The sequence below is a fragment of the Ranitomeya imitator genome, chromosome 2 (genome assembly GCF_032444005.1).
Source record: "Ranitomeya imitator isolate aRanImi1 chromosome 2, aRanImi1.pri, whole genome shotgun sequence".
NCBI lineage: Eukaryota > Metazoa > Chordata > Amphibia > Anura > Dendrobatidae > Ranitomeya > Ranitomeya imitator.
The window spans coordinates 53,557,481-53,574,967 of NC_091283.1; positions in this window are offsets into that span (position 1 = coordinate 53,557,481).

Below are 17,487 nucleotides of genomic sequence, written 5' to 3' on the forward strand. Positions count from 1 at the left end.
CCATTCCAAGGATGAGACTCTTTGAGGAGAGCATGACTGTTTCTTTTCCTCTCATGTGATTTGTTGCCAGACAAAATTCTCTTGGTCATAGCGATTGGGGGGTTTGCCAGCCATTGTTCGTTCGGAGCGTCTCAGATTAGGAGAAGTAGTGGAGTTCTCTTGTGGGACAGAATCCGGCTGTGAAAAGAGAGCCATGCGTGAGCCTGTACCCTCCGATACCAAACCTTCGGAACTTAATCTTTTATCCCCTTTTTCATCCCCTTTTTCATCCTCTTCTTCCATTGGCGTATGGTTTCACCTCAGGGGCCTCGGGCTCTTTATCTGTTTGAACTGGATTTTTAGATAGGCAAGGTCGGAGAATATTCCGGGGAAGAGTTCGAGTGGGAGCATGCTCTTTTCTCTCAAACTGGACTTCGCACAGCGGCCCCTCGGGACTAATTCTTCTCTTCGCCTAATACGGGTCTTTCTCCCAACGATTATCCAGTTTGTCCCGAGGATGCTTCTCCTGCACCAAGACACAGTCTCCAATTTGAAACTCTGTCGCTCTGGGAGGGGTCTTTTCTGCATGTTCCAACTCCTGCAATCTAGTCTGGACCAACCGATGCAAAGTTTGCAAACGAAGCCGATGCTCCCGAACCCAGGAGGACACCCCCGTCCGTGGGTAGTCCTCTTCTGGGTCCAATGCCAACTCGCTGATTCCTTTTCCTTCTTGGCTGAACAGAAGGGAGTAAGGTGTACACTCCCTGACAGAAGTTATGTCACTTATCCATGTTATGTAAATAAAAGCTTATAACTTGACGCTAAATTCATCCATTGGTTGTATAAATTATTCTTTTGAAAGCTGAAACCCTCCGAAATGCAGAATTTGATCCCTTTTATGAATTGGAATATAAGAGGTAGCTAATACTTCTTGATATTTTAGGCTATTGATATTGCCTTCCACCTTGCTAATGTTTCGCACACCCCCATACTGAATGTAACCCCAGACCATGATCTTTCCAGCACCAAATTAAACTGTTTTCTGGGTGTATTTTGCATCCATACGGGCTCCAGTAGGTCTCCTGCAGTATTTGCTTCGGCTGTGGTGTAATTCTACTGAAGATTCATCAGAGAAATCCACCTTCTGCCACTTTTCCAGCGTCCATCTGTTTAGCAGGCTGTGGGACTTTGCTAATGCCACACTTTTTTTAATTTGACTTTTGCTTAGTGCTGGCTTCTGGGCACTGATTCGACTGACCATGGAGGCCATTTCCAGACAGAATCCTACAAACTGTTCTAGTTGACACAGGGACTTGAGGTGACCAGGCCTGTTGGAGCTCTGCTGCAGTGGAAAACGGGCTTGCTTTGGATTTTCTAACCAACAAATGTTCCTCCTGAGCAGTTGTCTTGCGGGGTCTTCCAGACCTGGGCTTGCCAAACACATCTCCAGTCTCCTCAAATCATTTGTTAATTCTTTGTACTTGATGCTGAGACACATTAAAAGTGCCAGCCACCTCTGCAGTGGATCTGGTCTTCAGCCTCTCGACAATCCAGGCTTTGGTAGCAGAGTGGATTTTTGGCATGTTGTCAGAGCTCAAGTTGCAGTTCAAGTGAAGGTCTGGGGTGCTGGGTTTCTTTTTATACACACACACACACACACACACACACTAATTAACCGATCATTTACTGAGCACAGGTGAGGATGTAAACTAGGATTGGGTGCATTATATGACCAGGCGACAATACTTTTGTCTTGGCAAAATCTGACCATTATGTGTCCATTAAATGATCAATATTTCTGCATTGATGCCAACTTATTTTCTTAACCTAAACCACATTTCGGAGGGTTTCAGCTTTCTAAAGAATAATTTATACAACCAATGGATGAATTTAACGTCAGGTTATAAGCTTTTATTTACATAACATGGATAAGCGACATAACTTCTGTCAGGGAGTGTACAATACAGACCAAAAGTTTGGACACACTTTTTCATTTAAAGATTTTTCTGTATTTTCATGACTATGAAATTTGTACATTCACACTGAAGGCATCAAAATTATGAATTAACACATGTGGAATTATATACGTAACAAAAAAAGTGTGAAACAACTGAAAATATGTCTTATATTCTAGGTTCTTCAAAGTAGCCACCTTTTGCTTTGATGACTGCTTTGCACACTCTTGGCATTCTCTTGATGAGCTTCAAGAGTCACCGGGAATGGTCTTCCAACAATCTTGAAGGAGTTCCCAGAGATGCTTAGCACTTGTTGGCCCTTTTGCCTTCCCTCTGCGGTCCAGCTCAACCCAAACCATCTCGATTGGGTTCAGGTCTGGTAACTGTGGGGGCCAGGTGATCTGGCGTAGCACCCCATCACTCTCCTTCGTTGTTGTTTTTTAACTTTTTTTATGATATTATTTTTATTAGTCCCCTTAGGGGACTTGAACCTGCAAATGGCTGATCACCTAAACAATAGCCTGTTATACTATTGTATGGCAGTGTACTGTATACTTACCATCAGAAACAAACTTCCACTATTCCTTACATACTGAATGCCATTCTTACAATTGACAGCACCATCTAAGAGGTTAAGCTATTACCACCACTGCAATTACTCTCTGCATTATATAGCCGACAACCACGTGGCACTGAGCCCGCTCAATATTGTTAGTGCACACATCCACCATACAAATACCTCGGATATCGCAGGGGATAGAAAGCTTGCCAAATCCTCTGATCCTAGTAGGACTAGTCAATCAATTATTGTGCATGGGGTATTCCAAACAAGCGGTGTCCTCTGAGAAATGATGTTGGAGAAGAGACAGATCAGACAGATTCAATTCAGTGGCCTGATCCTTGAAAAGCTGAGGATATAGTGGATTCAGAGAATTCAGCCATCAGCCTATATTTATTTCAGTTTTGTGGGAGGCTTCATGTAGATACCGACTTGCACATGGAAAAGTAGCATGCGTATCCAACAGAGGTATAGTATATCCCATGGTTCTATGTACTCGATTTTTATATATCCACACCAGTTCAGAAACGTACTCTGGCCACCGGGCCTTCCAATCTTCCTCTAGAGTTCTTAGCATCTGAATCAGTATACAGTTAACTCATTCACAGGCTCTATTACCTTGAGGATCATACCGGTACAGGTGCAATTCATCCATTACTCTTCCCAAGAAACAAGCTCCCTGATTGGAGTGAATTCTCTTCAGACACCCAAAGGGTTGGATGAAGTTCTTACATATTGCGTGCGCAGCGAATCACCACAGAAAATTTTGTGAAGTGATCCACCATTACCATGCAATGTTCATAGCCCTGATGGGCTGGGCCGATGGTTAGATAGTCTATTGTCAAGAGTTCCAAAGGAGCGGGGGTAATAATGGACTGAACGAGAGCTTTCTGCTTTGGCGGCTTAGCCAGTTCACATGTTCACACTTTCTAAAGGCCTCGTCCACTTTCGTCTTCAACTGGGGTGGAAGATGAACCCTTGTAGCCATTGGAAGATTTTCTCTGAACCAAAGTGGGCTCCTTGCTCGTTGGCAGTGACAGCAATTTCAGATAATGACGTGGTTGGAACGAGGACTTGCCAGTTCACATTCGGCTCAGTCCGTAGTTGCCTTTTCCGATATAGTAAGCCGTTCTTCATCAGTAGTTGTTCCCACTGTTGTAGGATCCGCAACACCTCCATGGACAAAGTACCTCTATCCTTCGAGCTGGGATGTCTCTGGGAAATCACACACTGTCTTAACAAAGCCAGTTCGCTATCTTCCTGTTGGACCTGAACTCACTCATCTGAAGTTCGTCCCAATATGTCGTCTTGAACTGAGGGATGAATCTGTCCCTGCGTTGCTACCACCGTCCTGGTGGACCTCGAAAATCTAGGGACCTTATCATCTTTAAGCTCTTTGTCTCTGTCCCGCTCAAGTCTTGTACTCTTCCTCTTGGACAGTCCATCGGCGTGGGTATTTTCTGCCCCCTTTTGTAGGCAATCTTATAGCAGAATCTCGCCATTTTGGCGACCCATCGCTGTTCCAGGGCCCCCAGTCTCACATTCTCCAAGTGCGCAAGCGGGTTGTTATCAGTACGCACCAACACTTTGGAGACAGAAAAATATTCCGAGAATCTCTCCTTCATAGCCCACAACAACTGTAGCAGCTCCAACTTGAAAGAACTGTAATTGTCGGAATGGTGTTCAGAATCGTGAAGGGACCGACTTGCATAAGTGATCACCCTCTCTCTTCCATCCTGCATCTGTGACAACACATCCCCAAGTCCCAGTAGACTCCCGTCAGTGTGGAGAATGAACGGTTGCAAGAAATCCGCGTAAGCCACGATAGGAGCTCGGTGAGTGCCTTTTTGAGATCTTGAAAAGCCTCTTCTTGGGACTGCTTCCAGCAGATCTTCCAGTTCTTGGAACCCAAGGATATCTTTTTCAACAGCTCTTGTAAGGGCCTTGCCCGTTGAGCGAAGTTCTTCACAAACCGCCTGTAATAACCAGTCATTCCCAGGAACGCCTGCACATCCTTCATGGTCTCTGGAGTGGGCCAGTCTTGAATCACAGTGACCTTCTTTTTTTAGGGTTTGGCATAAACTACATGGCCCAAGTATTCAATTTGCGTGCAGAACAAATGGAACTTCTGGGGGTTTACTTTTAGTCCGTGTCTCTGAAGGCAGGCCAACACTTGTTCTAGGAGTTGCAGATGTTCCTCGAATGAAGCCACAAAGATTATAATGTCGTCCAGGTAGATGAGCATTGATTCAAAGTTCAAATCACCTAGGCACCTCTCCATGAGATGTTGAAAAGTTCTGGGAGCATTGGCTAAGCCGAACGGCATGCGGTTGAATTCGTACTGGCCCATGGGAAGAAAGAAGGCAGTCTTTGCTCGATCTTGTTGAGACATGGGGACTTGCCAGTAGCCGCTGGCAAAGTCCAGTGAGGAGGAGAACTTAGCTTTCCCCAGAGCAGACAGGGACTCCTCAATCCAGGGTAACGGTTACGAGTCCCTCACAGTACAGGCGTTGAGTTTTTGGTAATCCACACAAAAACACAAGGCGCTGTCTTTCTTCTGTACTAACACAATTGGAGCAACCCACGGACTCTCGCTCTCCCTAATCAGGCTGGCCTGCAACATCTGATTCAACATGCTCTTTACCTCCTGGTATAACTGTGGGGGAATTTGCCAGTAACACTCTCTTATGGGCGCGGTTCTCCCAGTTGGTATTTCATGCGTAATGGCCATGGTGAAGCCAAAACCATCCTCGTGGAGGGCGAAAACTTCTTTATACCATCCCAGAAGAGCTTCTATCTGTTGCACCTGAGTGGGTTTGAGTTTGGCCAGCTCAGCCCGCATTCGTTCCATTATGGGTCGTCCCTCCTTGAAGTAATGAGGTTCTGGCATGGAGATGGAGTTTACTAACACAGTCCAGGGGTTTCCAGGTTGTACCTCCCATTTTACTGTTTGGGGGGGGCATTATTTCTTCAGGCAGGTTCTTTATTCGGGCCACCACTCTTCTGGGAACAACAGTAATGTCCTGATCTCCTAGGTTAATGCACCGCACTGGAACAGTCCCTTATATACAATGGCTAATGTATGTGCCACTAAGAGCCCCGTGGGTAATTGTTCAGAAGAGGTTGGTTCGATTTGGACCTCAACCCCCTCCAAGGGGACACAAGCACGAACGGGCAGAGACAGTACTGTTTGTCCTGGTAGAAGAACAATTTTGGTGGAAGCTGTGACAATTACTTTTCCTAACACTCCTCCCTCATAGTTAGACTCCTGTACTTGTGCCACTCGTGCTAGTTATTGAAAAATTCTTCTCTGTGGTGTATGTGGGCACCACTGTTTTAGAGTCTCATTAGAGGGGTCTCTGAGGAGAAGTGTTATGTTTGCTAATGACAGGTGTTATGAAGGCAATCCAGAAACACAGTGTGCTTAGCGATCAGAGCGCACACAGTGATCTGACAAATACCCAAAAATACAAGAACGAGCTCTGAGACGTGGAAACTCTGTAGACTGCACACCTGATCCTATCCTAAACACAACTAAAAGCGGCTGTGGATTGCGCCTAACAACTACCTAGGCAACTCGGCACAGCCTAAGAAACTAGCTAGCCTGAAGATAGAAAAATAGGCCTGACTTGCCCCAGAGAAATTCCCCAAAGGAAAAGGCAGCCCCCCACATATAATGACTGTGAGTAAGATGAAAAGACAAAACGTAGGGATGAAATAGATTCAGCAAAGTGGGGCCCGATATTCTAGGACAGAGCGAGGACAGTAAAGCGAACTTTGCAGTCTACAAAAAACCCTAAAGCAAAACCACGCAAAGGGGGCAAAAAAAAACCCACCGTGCCGAACTAACGGCACGGCGGTACACCCTTTGCGTCTCAGAGCTTCCAGCAAAACAAAAGACAAGCTGGACAGAAAAAAAGCAACAAAAAAGCAAAAGGCACTTAGCTATACAGAGCAGCAGGTCACAGGAACAATCAGGAGAAGCTCAGATCCAACACTGAAACATTGACAAGGAGCAAGGATAGCAGCATCAGGCGGAGTTAAGTAATGAAGCAGTTAACGAGCTCACCAGAACACCTGAGGGAGGAAGCTCAGAAGCTGCAGTACCACTTGTGACCACAGGAGTGAATTCAGCCACAGAATTCACAACAGAGAAGGCTTCCAAACTCCTTCAGCACATTCATTCCCAAAGTGACAGCGGGTCCATAATTCACTTCTCCCTGTGTCAGCACCATGCCTTTCTGTCCCAGGCCTTTCCCAGAGACAGAAACTTGCATCCATACCACCCCTGTGACTGGGATGGATAGTTGGTTGGCCGCCATCAACTTTATCTCAGAACCCCATTCAGGCCGGTTTGCTCGGGGAAAGTGTTGCCAGTAGTAAGCCACTGGCATCGTTGTCACCTGCGAGCCCGTGTCCACCAGGCATCGCACTGCATGTCCATGCATTTCTGCCCATATCAGGGGGAATGTTGACACTAAACTCGCGAGGTGTCTCTGATCCAGTCCCGCAGATGGGCGAAGCACTGTCTCCTTACGATGATGAATCCTCCGGCTCCTTTGGCACATGATCTCCTGATCTGGGCACACGTTGGAGTAGAGATGAAGTTTGGTGGCACAGTGGAAGAAGCAGAAAGCTCAGTAGACAAGGCCGCAGTAGAAGCACACAGTCCAGCGGACACAGCCACAGGCAAGGGCCAGTCCTTAGCAGGCACTGCAAGGATGGGGCTAAGCGATGCCTCCGCGGTGGTGAGCGGAGCCAAGGTATGCACTCTATCCTGGTCACTACCCAGTGTGAATGTCTCTCTGGGCTGAGGGTAGTACGTGTCGGCAGTATCGCTAGCCAGGAATACAGACACAGCTAGGTGGCGTGGGTATGTCAAAAGGGAGTCAACCTACTCACAAGCTCATTCCCCGCCAAGTGTCCCATCTTCCCACTCACACCGATATTTATGTCAGACCCGCCCCCACCACTCAGGTTTTCAGAACTGTGGCAGTCAGGAACCTATTCCCCCTGGAATATTGGTGACAGACCAGACAGTTCCGGCCCAGACATGCAAGAGGGACCGTTGACTCTCTACACCTCCATACAAGAAAATGCACTAGAGTGTTAACCATGGAATATGCCAAAATGTAAGGCAGATGTGGACCCCGCCCATTATACTTTATTGAGGGCTGCGTGTGGGTCATCATATTGTGTGAAGGACTGTGTTGGGGTCACAGTTGGGGCATCATACTGTTTTAGGGTCACCATACTTTGCCATGGGGAAGGGTGGGCTTACAGTAGGGTCATCACACCATGCGTGTGGAGGGTACTGTGGAATAATTCATTGTGGCGGTATCATACTGTGTTTGGGGGGATTTTTGTTGGCATCATACTTTATGGGGGCAATGAAAGGGGAATCTAGATGCTTCAATAGGTGGAAAAGTACAGTGTAAGGGCAGGAAAGTTCTGAGTTATGCTCTTCTTCCAAATATTTTTTGTGTGGGGGGTGCTCAATTAGTACTCTTCATATGAGGCCGTATGATTTCTATGTATGCCCCAGGTCAGCTGACTGCCAAAGATTTGTCTGCTGGTAATGTGCAAAACGAGTTCCTAACATGAAATCCCCACCTTTACGACTTGCCACTATCATGACCAAAGCTTTTAGGTGCTTTTGAGCCTTCTCCACCAACACAACATGTGGCATTTCCTACTCCAAAGCCGACCACAGAAAAATGTCACTTTGCCCTGGAAGATCATGTGTCCTCTGCTAGCTATTGCCAACGTTGATAGCTTAATTGTCGATGATATCACCTACTCAGGACCACTAGTTGGATCCAATGCCTCCTCCACCGGAGGAATATTAACCTTATCTTCATCATTATCCCTAACTCAGTTGACAGTTGCCATTTTGTGGAAAATGACTTGAACTCATTGTCCCTCAACCTGATTCCCATCATGATAGATTTGAATGCCACAACCATTGCCAGTGGCTCGTATACCATGTATCACAGAGACAACAACTAAGGTAGGCATTTGAAATGTGTCCTCTACCTCCTCCTGCCATGTGTTATCATAGAACAAAGTCTGACTGTTCAATTTTTGCAATAAATCAAGTGGAAGAATTTGTTCTGGTAAAATATCTTCTTTTGCCCTCGAGGTGAGATAGGTTTGGGAACACTTCGTATTAAAAAAAATTATTTCCATATTTAATAAAAGAAACATAAATTATTTCTTTATTTTAAGTACATAACAAGAACAAAGAGTACAAATGAAGAGAACATGGCCACGTGCTGTCTATTTGTGCTCCTTATCCTGTTTATGAGCTGTAAAACAATAAAATAATATATATATATATATAACTACCTTGGTGCCTGCTGTAATGAGTATTTCTAGATGAAGTGTCTGCTAGGACTGTCTTACTTTTACTGAACACCATTCAAGTGGATTATTTAATCGTGAAACTGCATAACTTGCCGCAGTGTGAATACTATGAATTTGGTTTATCTTGTAGGCTAGGAAACAAAGGGGCCAAACAAATACATGTGTCATTGATGGAATTGAAACTTCACTAGGTAAAACACTAAGGTCATGGTGGAGAAGAAGGTAGACTGAGAAGAACACTGGCTCTATTGAGCTGATGGTGTCGCTAACAGAGACTACATCATTCTGCTGTGACTGTAATGAGTGAGGTGTCATGTATTCCATTTTGTTCTCCATTACCTCCCTACTAATGCTTGCAAAAGAGGCCAATTGTGACCTATGTTTGGTACTATGGTTATTGGAACGGCTGGTGCTGGAAGTGCTACTGCTGCTAGTGCGTCCCACATTCTTTTCTGTGACATGGGTATATTTTCTCTCACACAACCATGTCCCTTGCCAATGCCAGTTTTTCATTTACCATACATTTTGGGTAGAACTATAAAATTTACTAAAATGTTTTACCACACCTATATAACGTTGAAAAATATGGAACTAACAAAAATGAAAGGTGGGCTACATGTGACGTCAAATACGGCTAACGCTACAACAGGTTACCCATAGTATCTATTTGACATGAACATGTCTCCTATTGAAAAATTAAAACAGGTGTGCCAAAACAGATCAGCACAATTTAATGTCTCAATGTAGCGTAATTTCTTTTAAGATGTATTGATGTGTGAACATGTAATCCTTTAAAAACAATGTATTTATTACAATATTAAAAAACACCTACCCAGTGAAAACAGTTGGTTGAGATACCAAAATCAAACATAGACCAAAAGCCTATACAACCCTGCAATAATCCTATTCCTGAACCTGCCTGGCAGTGGAGGATGGCACCCTAAGAGTACAATTTTTTGGCGCCCCCACTCAACGAGGACTGTCCCTCACTTCCCTGTAAGGCCCTACCAAGGCAGGTGGGAAAACAATATAGATGAAGTGCCCAACACGTTTCCCCATTGTCACAATTCATCAGGAGGCCTGATTGATACTAGTGATGCCAAAAATATGGGATGTCATGATGAAAAAGTAGCATGCTAAGTCTATGGTGAATTGAATTCCTAAGCATATTATCATGTTATAGGCCAGGATAAGTATGCATCTAACAAAAGTATCTCTTGGGGCACATCCTGTCTATGATAAGTCTACTCTTTATTCTATTCATTGTATATATATATATATATATATATATATATATATATATATATATATATATATATATATATATATATATAGTGAATTGAATTCCTGAACATATTATCATGTTATATGCCAAGATAAGTGCACATCTAACAAAAGGATCTCTTCAGAGCAGTTGGCAAAGGGCAAATGACCAATGTTTTACAAATAGTTATTGTTATTTTATTTATATCTATATGATCTACAGGATACCTGCAAGAGATTGTTAACATTAAAATGGCTGCCTGGGAATTTATTTAATTTCTTTCATCTCTTTCTTTCATCTATATTGTTTTCCCACCTGCCTTGGTAGAGCCTTACAGGGAAGTGAGGGACAGTACTCATTGAGTGGGGGAGCGAAAAAAAATGTTCTCTTAGGGTGCCAACCTCCACTGCCAGGAAGGTTTAGGAATAGGATTATTGCAGTGTTGTGTAGATTTTTGGTCTATCTTTGATTTTGGTATCTCAACCAACTGTTTTCACTGGGTAGGTGTTTTTAATATTGGAATTTTAATTTTCCCGAATCTCTTTATCACCTTGGTACATCGTTTTTAGATGTATTGATGAGCAAATTAACCCCTTAACGACCGCCAATACGCCTTTTAACAGCGATAGTTAAGGGTACTTAAACCACATTGCCATTAATTAATGAAGCTGTGGAAAAAGTGTATAGCGTCCCCCAGAGTCGGATTTTCTCCAGGGTCTCGGCCCCAGAGAATATGATTCGGGTTGGTTTTTACCGACCCCGGCGTTGCGATCGCCGCAATTAACCGTATAAATGAGACCGCAAAAAAAGTCAGATTTGTTATTTAATTTTTCACTCCTCTGATGGGATCGCATATCATAGGAGAGAGAAATAGGGTCCCCCGATCCCCTCGGTACCTCCCGGTGTCCCTGGATCCTCTGACAGCCACTTACGGCCGCCGGCGTTTTCTTCTGGGAAGAAAATGGTGGGCGCATGCGCAGTGCGCCCGCCAAGATCTGCTGGCCGGCACCCGGCAACAATAGGAGATTTCTCCTATTGGTTCATTTTCAACACTGTGACCCTATCACAGTGATCAAAATTCTAAAAATAGAAAATAAAAACCCCTTTTATCACCCCCTTAGATAGGAAAAAATAAATCAAATAAATGTATTTCCATTTTTCCATTAGGGTTAGGGTTGAGCTAAAGTGAGTTGGCCTACAGTTAGGGTTAGGGTTAAGATTAGGGTTAGGGCTATTGTTAGGGTTGGGATTAGGGTTAGGGTTGGGATTAAGGTTAGGGGTGTGTTAGGGTTAGGTTTGTGGTTAGGGTTATGATTAGGGTTGGGATTAGGGTTAGGGGTGTGTTGTGGTTAGGGTTGTGGTTAGGGTTGGGATTAGGGTTAGGGGTGTGTCGGGGTTAGGATTGTGGTTAGGGTTGGGATTAGGGTTAGGGGTGTTAGGGGTCGAGTTCCCACTTCTGCACAGGGGGAATCTCGAGCCATCTCCGCTGCGGTCTCCCATTCTTGTCCAGCCGCAGTGGAGCCTGCTCAGCAAAGACGTCGGTCCCAGCGTCTTGCTCATTCTCACTCTGTTCTGAGAGTTACTGCTGCTTCTCCAGTCTCTGCCATTAAAGTCAGTGCTGGTCAGCAGCGAGCGGACTTCTCTGGGACTAAGTCCTTGTCTGCACGTACTGAGCATGTCCATGGTAAGATCTCCCATTGGAGATCGAGGGTCATGTGCTCAGGCTCTGCAGCACATTCCATTGGTCCTTTTGGCAGGTCTTGGAAGGGCAAAGGTACTGTAGCCACTTCCTGTGCTGCTGCTATATAAACTGCGCATGACCGCACGGCCATGCGCTAGTATTGTCTTACAATTGAATACGTGTGTTTGTTGTGAGTGCAAGTCGTTCATTAAATACCCCTACCCTATTGTATGACTGTTCGCGTATGGAGTATGGCTGCTATCTAGCGCCCGACTAATCACTCAACGTGTCACACACGTATCAGCGTCTATTGCTGTGACCGCCAGTGCGGCGCCACGCACCAGTAGTGCGCTTCCTGACCCACGTCTGGGTGCTTAGTGGTGCCTGCCAGCACGGCACAGTTCGCACTTCGGTGCTCTAATTATAAGAGTTGCCTAACACACCCTGTTGCGGTGTTGTGTCAGCAAGTGGTCTAATCGGACTTCAATCCTGTGTCTTGGGGTTGTGTTCGCTGACTCCTTGCTTGCACTCTTTAGTGCGATATTGCGGACCTGTGGTTTTACCGGGTTCGCTTCCACCGCCATATTACGCTGCCATTTACTAGCAGCAGGTTTTTACCTGCACGGTGGACCCCGGACTGCGAACGCATCTATTACATCTTTCTTGGTGCGTTCCGCCAGTCCTAACAAGGGGTGTGTTGGAGTTATGGTTATGTTTAGGGTTATGGTTAGGGTTGGAATTAGGGTTAGGAGTGTGTTAGGGTTAGGATTGTGGTTAGGGTTATAGTTAGGGTTGGGATTAGGGTTAGGGGTGTGTTGGGGTTTGGGTTGGAGTTAGAATTGGGGGGTTTCCACTGTTTGGGTACATCAGGGGGTCTCCAAACGAGACATGGCGCCACCATTGATTCCAGCCAATTTTACGTTCAAAAAGTCAAACAGTGCTCCCTCCCTTCTGAGCCCTGCCATACACCCAAACAGTGGCTTTTCTCCACATATGGGGTATTGGCGTACTCAGGAGAAATTGCACAACAAATTTTGTGGTCCATTTTCTCTTGAAACCATTGTGAAAATAAAAAAATTGGTTCTAAAGTAATTTTTTTGTGAAAAAAGTAAAATGTTCATTTTTTCTTTCCACATTGCAGTTCTCGTAAAGCACCTGAAGGGTTATTAAACTTCTTGAGTGTGGTTTTTCACACCTTGAGGGGTGCAGTTTTTAGAATAGTGTCACTTTTGGGTATTTTCTGTTATATTGACCCCCAAGCTCACTTCAAATGTGAGGTGGTCCCTAAAAAAATGGTTTTGTAAATTTTGTTGGATAAATGAGAAATCGCTGGTCAACTTTTAACCCTTATAACTTCCTAACAAAAAAATGTTTATTTCCAAAATTGTACTGATGTAAAGTAGGCATGTTGGAAATGTTATTTATTAACCCCTTTCTGACATGGGACGTACTATCCCGTCGAGGTGGGGTGGGCCCCCATGACCATGGACGGGATAGTACGTCCAGCGCGATCGGCGGCGCTCACGGGGGAGCGCCGCCGATCGCGGCCGGGTGTCAGCTGTTTATCGCAGCTGACATCCGGCACTATGTGCCAGGAGCGGTCACGGACCGCCCCCGGCACATTAACCCCTGGCACACCGCGATCAAAGATGATCGCGATGTGCCGGCGGTATAGGGAAGCTTCCCGCAGGGAGGGGGCTCCCTGCGGGCTTCCCTGAGCCCCCCGCAGCAACGCGATGTGATCGCGTTGCTGCGAGAGTCTCACCTCCCTCCCTGCTTCCTCCCTGCTTGCTGTGCTGTGCACACTGTCAGATCACTGATCTGTGATGTCCCCCCCGGGACAATGTAAAAAAGTTAAAAAAAAAATTCAAAATGTGTAAAAAAAAAATAAAAAAAAATATTCCTAAATAATGAAAAAAAAAATAAATATTATTCCCCTAAATACATTTCTTTATCTAAATAAAAAAAAAAAACAATAAAAGTACACATGTTTAGTATCTCCGCGTCCATAACGGCCCGACCTATAAAACTGGCCCACTAGTTAACCCCTTCAGTAAACACCGTAAGGAAAAAAAAAAAAAACGAGGCAAAAAACAACACTTTATTATCATACCGCTGAACAAAAAGTGGAATAACACGCGATCAAAAGGACAGATATAAATAACCATGGTACCGCTGAAAACGTCATCTTGTCGCGCAAAAAACGAGCCGCCATACAGCATCATCAGCAAAAAAAAAAAAGTTATAGTCCTGAGAATAAAGCGATGCAAAAATAATTATTTTTTCTATAAAATAGTTTTTATCATATAAAAGCGCCAAAACATAAAAAAATGATATAAATGAGGTGTCGCTGTAATCGTACTGACCCGAAGAATAAAACTGATTTATCAATTTTACCAAACGCGGAACGGTATAAACGCCTCCCCCAAAAGAAATTCATGAATAGCTGGTTTTTGGTCATTCTGCCTCGCAAAAATCGGAATAAAAAGTGATCAAAAAATGTAACGTGCCCGAAAATGTTACCAATAAAAACGTCAACTCGTCCCGCAAAAAACAAGACCTCACATGACTCTGTGAACCAAAATATGGAAAAATTATAGCTCTCAAAATGTGGTAACGCAAAAAATATTTTTTGCAATAAAAAGCGTCTTTCAGTGTGTGACGGCTGCCAATCATAAAAATCCGCTAAATAACCGGCTATAAAAGTAAATCAAACCCCCCTTCATCACCCCCTTAGTTAGGGAAAAATTAAAAAAATGTATTTATTTCCATTTTTCCATTAGGGCTAGGGTTAGGGCTAGGGCTAGGGTTAGGGTTTGGGCTAGGGCTAGGGTTAGGGCTAGGGTTAGGGCTAGGGTTAGGGCTAGGGTTAGGGTTAGGGCTAGGGTTAGGGCTAGGGTTAGGGCTAGGGTTAGGGCTAGGGCTAGGGTTAGGGCTATGGTTAGGGCTAGGGTTAAGGCTACAGTTAGGGTTGGGGCTAAAGTTAGGGTTAGGGCTATGGTTAGGGCTAGGGTTAGGGCTACAGTTTGGGTTGGGGCTAAAGTTAGGGTTGGGGCTAGGGTTAAGGCTACAGTTAGGGTTGGGGCTAAAGTTACGGTTAGGGTTTAGATTACATTTACAGTTGGGAATAGGGTTGGGATTAGGGTTAGGGGTGTGTCAGGGTTAGAGGTGTGGTTAGGGTTACTGTTGGGATTAGGGTTAGGGGTGCGTTTGGATTAGGGTTTCAGTTATAATTGGGGGGTTTCCACTGTTTAGGCACATCAGGGGCTCTCCAAACGCGACATGGCGTCCGATCTCAATTCCAGCCAATTCTGTGTTGAAAAAGTAAAACACTGCTTCTTCCCTTCCGAGCTCTCCCGTGTGCCCAAACAGGGGTTTACCCCAACATATGGGGTATCAGCATATTCAGGACAAATTGGACAACAACTTTTGGGGTCCAATTTCTCCTGTTACCCTTGGGAAAATACAAAACTGGGGGCTAAAAAATAATTTTTGTGGGAAAAAAAAGATTTTTTATTTTCACGGCTCTGCGTTATAAACTGTAGTGAAACACTTGGGGGTTCAAAGTTCTCACAACACATCTAGATAAGTTCCATGGGGGTCTAGTTTCCAATATGGGTCACTTGTGGGGGATTTCTACTGTTTAGGTACATTAGGGGTTCTGCAAACGTAATGTGATAATGTGATGCCTGCAGACCATTCCATCTAAGTCTGCATTCCAAATGGCACTCCTTCCCTTTCCGAGCCCACCCATGCGCCCAAACGGTGGTTCCCCCCAACATATGGGGTATCAGCGTACTCAGGACAAATTGGACAACAACTTTTGGGGTCAAATTTCTCCTCTTACCCTCAGGAAAATACAAAACTGGGGGCTAAAAAATAATTTTTGGGGGAAAGATTTTTTTTTCAATTTTCACGGCTCTGCGTTACAAACTGTAGTGAAACACTTGGGGGTTCAAAGCTCTCACAACACATCTAGATGAGTTCCTTAGGGGGTCTAGTTTCCAAAATGGTGTCACTTGTGGGGGGTTTCTACTGTTTCGGTACATTAGGGGCTCTGCAAATGCAATGTGACACCTGCAGACCATTCCATCTAAGCCTGCATTCCAAATGGAGCTCCTTCCCTTCCGAGCCCTCCCATGCGCCCAAACAGTGGTTCCCCCCCACATATGGGGTATCAGCGCACTCAGAACAAATTGGACAACAAATTTTGGGGTCCAATTTCTCCTGTTACCCTCGGGAAAATACAAAACTGGGGGCTAAAAAATAATTTTTGTGGGAAAAAATTTTTGTTTTATTTTTATGGCTCTCCATTATAAACTTCTGTGAAGCCCTTGGTGGGTCAAAGTGCTCACCACACATGTAGATAAGTTCCTTAGGGGGTCTACTTTCCAAAATGGTGTCACTTGTGGGGGGTTTCTACTGTTTAGGTACATTAGGGGCTCTGCAAACGCAATGTGACACCTGCAGACCTTTCTATCTAAGTCTGCATTCAAATGGCACTCCTTCCCTTCCGAACCCTCCCATGCGCCCAAACAGTGGTTCCCCCCACATATGATGTATCATCGCACTCAGGACAAATTGGGCAACAAATTTTGGGGTCCACTTTCTCCTGTTACCCTCGGGAAAATACAAAACTGGGGGCTAAAAAAATAATTTTTGTGGGAAAAATTTTTTGTTTTATTTTTATGGCTCTGCATTATAAACTTCTGTGAAGCACTTGGTGGGTCAAAGTGCTCACCACACCTCTAGATAAGTTCCTTAGGGGGTCTACTTTCCAAAATGGTGTCACTTGTGGGGGGTTTCAATGTTTAGGCACATCAGTGGCTCTCCAAACGCAACATGGCGTCCCATCTCAATTCCTGTCAATTTTGCATTGAAAAGTCAAACAGCGCTCCTTCCCTTCCGAGCTCTCCCATCCGCCCAAACAGTGGTTTACCCCCACATATGGGGTATCAGCATACTCAGGACAAATTGTACAACAACTTTTGGGGTCCAATTTCTTCTCTTACCCTTGGGAAAATAAAAAATTGGGGTCCGAAAGTTAATTTTTGTGAAAAAATATGATTTTTATTTTTACGGTTCTACATTATAAACTTCTGTGAAGCACTTGGTGGGTCAAAGTGCTCACCACACATCTAGATAAGTTCCTTAAGGGGTCTACTTTCCAAAATGGTGTCACTTGTGGGGGGTTTCAATGTTTAGGCACATCAGGGGCTCTCCAAACGAAACATGGCGTCCCATCTCAATTCCAGTCAATTTTGCATTGAAAAGTCAAATGGCGCTCCTTCGCTTCCGAGCTCTGCCATGCGCCCAAACAGTGGTTTACCCCCACATGTGGGGTATTGTCGTGCTCAGGACAAACTGTACAACAATGTTTGGGGTCTATTTTCTCCTGTTACCCTTGGTAAAATTAAACAAATTGGAGCTGAATTAAATTTTTTGTGAAAAAAAGTTAAATGTTCATTTTTATTTAAACATTCAAAAAATTCCTGTGAAGCACCAGAAGGGTTAATAAACTTCTTGAATATGGTTTTGAGCACCTTGAGGGGTGTAGTTTTTAGAATGGTGTCACACTTGGGTATTTTCTATCATATAGACCCTTCAAAATGACTTCAAATGAGATGTGGTCCCTAAAAAAAAATGGTGTTGTAGAAATGAGAAATTGCTGGTCAACTTTTAA